We start from the raw sequence: 8220 nt of genomic DNA, 5'->3' as shown, positions 1-8220 counted from the left end.
TAACGTAATACCTTAATTACAAAAGTATTCAGACCCTTTGCTATGAGACTCGAAATTGAGCTCATTGAGCTGAAAATAGCTGTGCAGCGACGCTCCCCATCCAACCTGACAGAGCTTGAGACGATCTGCAGAGAGGAATGGGAGAAACTCCCCAAATACAGGTGTGCCAAGCTTGTAGCGTCATACCCAAGAAGACTCGAGGCTGTAATCGCTGCCAAAGGTGCTTCAACAAAGTACTGCTTAAAGGGTCTGAATACTTATGTAAATGTGACATTTCAGCTTTTTATTTTTAATACATTTGCAAACATTTCAAAAACACAGTTTTGGCTTTGTCATTATGGGGTACTGTGTGTAGATTGATGAGGGGGGAAAACATTTTGATCCATTTTAGAATAAGGCTGTAATGTAACAAAATGTGGAAAAAGTCAAGCGGTCTGAATACTTTCCGAATGCACTGTATGTAAGTTAGGGGATTTCAGCGATTCCTCTGCCAAGTGTTGACGGAGTTCTTCCACTACGCCACACCACACTATCGGATTTCAAAAGCTGAAAAAATACCTCAGCATCCCCATCCTCCTCTTCCTCCTCTCCTCTTCTCTCTGACCTCTAACCTCTTTAGATTTATAGAGATTTATAAAAGTCAGCTCCACCAACTCTGACCAGATGAAACATTCCATTACAAGTCTGTCTGATTGACTGACTGCACCCGGCCAGGACCACTCCTGTCTCAAATGGCACCCTATTCCCTATTTAGTGCACTACTTTTGACCAAGGCCCATAGGGAACAGGGTGCCATTTGGGACGTAGCCTAACCCTCACTTCAATACCTCACCACCAGACTATGCTGCACAACACAGTAGAAAATAACACACCTGAAGGCAGTAAATCATACAGAACTGATCTAGATAGGATCTGTGTTACAGCCTGGATATACACAGGGAACACAGAACTGATCTAGATAGGATCTGTGTTACAGCCTGGGTATACACAGGGAACACAGAACTGATCTAGATAGGATCTGTGTTACAGCCTGGATATACACAGGGAACACAGAACTGATCTAGATAGGATCTGTGTTACAGCCTGGATATACACAGGGAACACAGAACTGATCTAGATAGGATCTGTGTTACAGTCTGGATATACACAGGGAACACAGAACTGATCTAGATAGGATCTGTGTTACAGCCTGGATATACACAGGGAACACAGAACTGATCTAGATAGGATCTGTGTTACAGCCTGGATATACACAGGGAACACAGAACTGATCTAGATAGGATCTGTGTTACAGCCTGGGTATACACAGGGAACACAGAACTGATCTAGATAGGATCTGTGTTACAGCCTGGATATACACAGGGAACACAGAACTGATCTAGATAGGATCTGTGTTACAGCCTGGATATACACAGGGAACACAGAACTGATCTAGATAGGATCTGTGTTACAGCCTGGATATACACAGGGAACACAGAACTGATCTAGATAGGATCTGTGTTACAGCCTGGATATTCACAGGGAACACAGAACTGATCTAGATAGGATCTGTGTTACAGCCTGGATATACACAGGGAACACAGAACTGATCTAGATAGGATCTGTGTTAGAGCCTGGATATACACAGGGAAGATGACAAGTACAGTGGGGGAAAAAAGTATTTGATCCCCTGCTGATTTTGTACGTTTGCCCACTGACAAAGAAATGATCAGTCTATAGTTTTAATGGTAGGTTTATTTGAACCGTGTGAGACAGAATAACAACAAAAAAATCCAGAAAAACGCATTTCAAAAATGTTATAAATTGAATTGCATTTTAAAGAGGGAAATAAGTATTTGACCCCTCTGCAAAACATGACTTAGTACTTGGTGGCAAAACCCTTGTTGGCAATCACAGAGGTCAGACATTTATTTTAGTTGGCCACCAGGTTTGCACACATCTCAGGAAGGATTTTGTCCCACTCCTCTTTGCAGATCTTCTCCAAGTCATTAAGGTTTCGAGCCTGACGTTTGGTAACTCGAACCTTCAGCTACCTCCACATATTTTCTCTGGGATTAAGGTCTGGAGACTGGCTAGACCACTCCAGGACCTTAATGTGCTTCTTCTTGAGTCACTCCTTTGTTGCCTTGGCCATGTGTTTTGGGGCATTGTCATGCTGGAATACCCATCCACGACCCATTTTCAATGCCCTGGCTGAGGGAAAGAGGTTCTTCCCCAAGATTTGACAGTACATGGCCCTGTCCATCGTCCCTTTGATGCGGTGAACTTGTCCTGTCCCCTTAGCAGAAAAACACCCCCAAACCATAATGTTTCCACCTCCATGTTTGACGGTGGGGATGGTGTTCTTGGGGTCATAGGCAGCATTCCTCCTCCTCCAAACACGGCGAGTTGAGTTGATGCCAAAGAGCTCGATTTTGGTATGATCTGACCACAACACTTTCACCCAGTTCTCCTCTGAATCATTCAAATGTTCATTAGCAAACTTCAGACGGGCCTGTATATGTGCTTTCTTGAGCAGGGGGACCTTGCGGGCGCTGCAGGATTTCAGTCCTTCACGGCGTAGTGTGTTACCAATTGTTTTCTTGGTGACTATGGTCCCAGCTGCCTTGAGATCATTGACAAGATCCTCCTGTGTAGTTCTGGGCTGATTCCTCACCGTTCTCATGATCATTGCAACTCCACGAGGTGAGATCTTGCATGGAGCCCCAGGCCGAGGGAGATTGACAGTTATTTTGTGTTTCTTCCATTTGCGAATAATCGCACCAACTGTTGTCACCTTCTCACCAAGCTGCTTGGCGATGGTCTTGTAGCACATTCCAGCCTTTTGTATGTCTACAATCTTGTCCCTGACATCCTTGGAGAGCTCTTTGGTCTTGGCCATGGTGGAGAGTTCGGAATCTGATTGATTGATTGCTTCTGTGGACAGGTGTCTTTTATACAGGTATCAAGCTTAGATTAGTAGCACTCCCTTTAAGAGTGTGCTCCTAATCTCAGCTTGTTACCTGTATAAAAGACACCTGGGAGCCAGAAATCTTTCTGATTGAGAGGGGGTCAAATACTTATTTCCCTCATTAAAATGCAAATCAATTTGTAACATTTTTGACATGCGTTTTTCTGGATTTTTTTGTTGTTATTCTGTCTCTCACTGTTCAAATAAACCTACCATTAAAATTATAGACTGATCATTTCTTTGTCAGTGGGCAAACGTACAAAATCAGCAGGGGATCAAATACTTTTTTCCCTCACTGTATCACTGTGACTGCTGTGATACCAGGGTACGTTTTTATACACAACCCCTTCAGGTTGAGTGGAGGGTCTGATTAATCACCCCCGTCGTTCTCTGCTCAGCGGACCATCACCAGGCTAATTACAGGTAATAGATTATGTCTGGATCAGATGGATGGATAGAGTACAGACAGTCCTCTGGGTGTCCAGTTCTGACTGGAACCTGTTAACCTGAGAAACCTATTTTCTCCCTTTCTCTGTATCCGGCATCCTCTCTTTCTCCCTCTCATTCCCTCTTTCCATGCTCTCTCTTTCCATACTCTCTCTTTCCCTCTCTCTCGGTCTTGATCACTGCAGCCATCAGAATGTTGACTTTGGACCTTGGAGTGAAAAGGAACACTGAGAAAGCAGCTGACCCCCCCCCCCCCCCCCCCCCCCCCCACCCCCTTCCCATCACCCTCCCACAACCCCCTCACGCCTCCTCCCTCACCCTCTACACCCCTTGCCCCTCCACCCCCGCCACCCCTCTAGAGGGGAATGTCTTAAGGTGTGTTTTTTCAGCAGCACATATCAAGACGATCTGTTGATAGGACAGCCACAGGCTCAGTCACAGGTTGCGTCCCTATTGGGCTCTGGTCAAAAGTAGTGCACTATAAAGGGAATAGGGTACTATTTGGGACTCAAACACAACTTTCAGCTGTCCTGTTTGGATTAACAGTCATCTCTGGGGGTTTTTTCCTCACGTCTCTCTGTAGTCTAGTCGCTGCCTGATGTGAAGTTGTTGACTGATGTTGACAGATCACTATTCCTGACACTGCCTTAAGTACAGTAGTTCTATAGTATTAGCGTTAAAACAGTACAGTAGTGGTATAACATAGTAGTATTACTACGGAGTCTTAAAAACACAACTACCACACAGCTCAGCCACCCACCCACGTGTTAACCTGCCTGCCTGGCTCGGTCTGGCTGCGTTTACCTAAATTAGTTTACAGAACATTTACCCTACCCGATGTGAGATCGTTAGACCATTATTTACAGTAGGGATACAATAGCCTCTATCCGCAGCTGTGTGAGAGTGTGTGAGTGTGTGTGTGTGTGTGTGTGTGTGTGTGTGTGTGTGAGAGAGTGTGTGTGTGTGGCTTTGTGTTTTTCTTGTTCTTCTAGTGAAGCAACCAGAGAGTTCCTCCCAAAGTGTCTTTTCCCATGAAAACTTAAATGCGTTCCATTTGCAAACAGCGCTGACCTCAAACCCTCTTCGGTAATGATTCGTATTTAATCTGTCCGCGAGTACTCTTTTCTTCTAAGAAAACTTGGTAACACTTTACTTGACACCCAGTCATAACCATGTCATAATATCATAGCAGCTGACATAACACATATTTAGACCGGTTGTGACACACAGTTGAAGTCAGAAGTTTACGTACACTTAGGTTGGAGTCATTAAAACTCGTTTTTCAACCACTCCACATATTTCTTGTTAACAAACTATAGTTTTGGCAAGTCGGTTAGGACATCTACTTTGTGCATGACACAAGTAATTTTTCCAACAATTGTTTACAGATTATTTCACTGTATCACAATTCCAGTGGGTCAGAAGTTTACATAGACTAAGTTGACTGTGCCTTTAAACATCTTGGAAAATTCCAGAAAATGATGTCATGGCTTCAGAAGCTTCTGATAGGCTAATTGACAACATTTGAGTCAATTGAAGGTGTACCTGTGGATGTATTTCAAGGCCTACCTTCAAACTCAGTGCCTGTTTGCTTGACATCAAGGGAAAATCAAAAGAAATCAGCCAAGACCTCAGAAAAAAAATGGTAGACCTCCACAAGTCTGGTTCATCCTTGGGAGCAATTTCCAAACACCTGAAGGTACCACGTTCATCTGTCCAAACAATAGTACGCAAGTATAAACACCATGGACCACGCAGCCGTCATACCGTTCAGGAAGGAGCCGCGTTCTGTCTCCTAGAGATTAACGTACTTTGGTGCAAAAAGTGCAAATCAATCCCAGAACAACAGCAAAGGACCTTGTGAAGATGCTGGAGGAAACAGGTACAAAAGTATCTATATCCACAGTAAAACGAGTCCTATATCGACATAACCTGAAAGGCTGCTCAGCAAGGAAGAAGCCACTGCTCCAAAACCGCCATAAAAAAGCCAGTTTGCAACTGCACATGGGGACAAAGATTGTACTTTTTGGATACATTTCCTCTGGTCTGATTAAACAAAAATAGAACTGTTTGGCCATAATGACCATCGTTATGTTTAGAGGAAAAAGGGGGGTGCTTGCAAGCCGAAGAACACCATCCCAACCGTGAAGCACGGGGGTGGCAGCATCATGCTGTGGGGGTGCTTTGCTGCAGGAGGGACTGGTGCACTTCACAAAATAGATGGCATCATGAGGAAGGAAAATGATGTGGATATATTGAAGCAACATCTCAAGACATCATTCAGGAAGTTAAAGCTTGGTCGCAAATGGGTCTTCCAAATGGACAATGACCCAAGCATACTTCCAAAGTTGTGGCAAAATGGCTTAAGGACAACAAAGTCAAGGTATTGGAGTGGCCATCACAAAGCCCTGACCTCAATCCTATAGAAAATGTGTGGGCAGAACTGAAAAAGCGTGTGCGAGCGAGGAGGCCTACAAACCTGACTCAGTTACACCAGCTCTGTCAGGAGGAATGGGCCAAAATTCACCAAATTCATTGTGGGAAGCTTGTGGAAGGCTACCCGAAACATTTGACCCAAGTTAAACAATTTAAAGGCAATGCTACCAAACACCAATTGAGTGTATGTAAACTTCTGACCCACTGAGAATGTGATGAAAGACATAAAAGCTTAAATAAATAATTCTCTCTACTATTATTCTGAAATGTTACATTCTTAAAATAAAGTGGTGATCCTAACTGACCTAAGACAGGAAATATTTACTAGGATTAAATGTCAGGAATTGTGAAAAACTGAGTTTAAATGCATTTGGCTAAGGTGTATGTAATCTTTCGACTTCAACTGTATATTGTGTTATTTATGGGCTGGTTATGACACCTACATAAGAGTGTAAAAACCCACAAAACATTCCATTACACCATAGTCTACTTGTCAAGAGTATGTTTCTGTTATATAACATTTTCTGAAATTGATCGTATTAAGTTATTGTAATTGTGCACCACATTGACGTCGGACATGCACCTCCCCCAATGCTCTGTTGCTGATGACTGGGATGAACGCAGGAGCAGATTTCAGGAGCAGGACAAGACACCCTCTTTTTGACTGATGACTGACATAAGGGCCTGTACGTGATAGGCCTATCTGGCTCATATGAATATGATGGTCATAATGCTTCTTGACAGTGTCATAAAGTATATTTTCTACAAATTTAAAATATGATGAAAAAAAAAACAACTGTAAATAATTAATCACAACAAAGGACTTATGAAACAAACTTTCAAATGAAATTAAACTTCTTGGCAGGAAAAAAACAAAACACATTTGAGTAGATGTGGGATTTGACTCTTATGTAGGTGTCATAACCAGCCATAGAATAATGAAATATATAAAACAGGTGTAAATATATGGGTCATGACATGTTATGACATAGTTATGACCGTGTCTTAATGTTTTATGACTCTGGGAGTCAGGTGTTATAAAGGCTTTAATCATAATATGTTCACAGTCTATTTATAGAGAAGCAAGAGAGAATGGATATTTACATCATGTATGATACCTACATTGGGTCGGCAGGTAGTGAACCAGTAACCAAATGATTGCTGGGCAGGATCCCCCCGAGGCGTTGAAAACTCTGTTGATGTGCTCTTGAGCAAGGCACTTAACCCTAGTCGCTGTGAATAAGAGCATCTGCTAAATGACTCAAATGTAAATTGTCCAATCATTTTTGAACTTTTGCTGTTGTAAAGTGATATTCCAAGTATAAATACAGTAAAGTACACACAATAAAGAAAAAAAATACTAACATTTTGAGCAAAATATTGGTTTTTAGACAACTGCAAATTTCAAGGAGTAGGGCATTCAAAGAGTTGGTCTGATGGCAATCCGTGATGTCATCGCCCCCCCCGCTTAAGGAACAATAAGAACACTATGTTGGTCAATCGCACACAAGTTCCAACTGAAATTTGGCTTCTGCTTTGAACCCAACACCTCTTTTAGACACAATACAGGAGCAATAGAGAACCTCCAACCACTTGTGCTATGTCCTGACATACCTGGACCACCCTTTGTTAAGTAAATCAGGTGTTAAAATGAGGTAAAAAGGAGACTTGAGTGCCACTTTAAACCTACATAACTGTCCCATCTCTAACGTACACTGAACAAAAATATAAACGCAACAATTTCCAAAATGAAAATCAGTCAATTGAAATAAATTCATTAGGCCATAATCTATGGATTTCACGACTGGGCAGGGGCACAGCCATGGCTGGGCATAGGCGTACCCACTGGGGTAGCCAGGCCCAGTCAATCAGAATTAGTTTTCCCCCACAAAAGGGCTTTATTACAGACAGAAATACTCCTCAGTTTCATCAGCTGTCCGGGTGGCTGGTCTCAGACGATCCCACAGGTAAAGAATGAAAAAAATATATATATAATTATGCACTCACTAAGTCGCTCTGGATAAGAGCGTCTGCTAAATGACTAAAATGTAAATGTAATGTGGAAGTCCTGGGATGCCATCTACAGGAGGCAGCATGCCGTTACACCATATAAAAAAAACAACCCCACAGCTCCCCCTTGTGGCGGCACTGTCGACATGCACTAAATGACGAAGGAAAATTTACTGAACTAGTTTCTTAAAGAAATACAATAAATAAATAATATACGAATCAAAAGGTAAAAACAACAAAATGATTCTGATAAAGTCCACTGACGGCCAAAAAGTAACAATTTTAAGTTGAATTAGAGAAATAAAAGTATCACGTTTTTAAATTGTGAGCGAGAGTTGTGTTCTTGTGATTTTTGGTTGGTTGGTCCTCGTCTCTCG

The sequence above is a fragment of the Coregonus lavaretus genome, assembly GCF_964263955.1.
Source record: "Coregonus lavaretus genome assembly, chromosome: 32".
Lineage (NCBI taxonomy): Eukaryota > Metazoa > Chordata > Actinopteri > Salmoniformes > Salmonidae > Coregonus > Coregonus lavaretus.
This window is presented reverse-complemented; position numbering follows the sequence as displayed.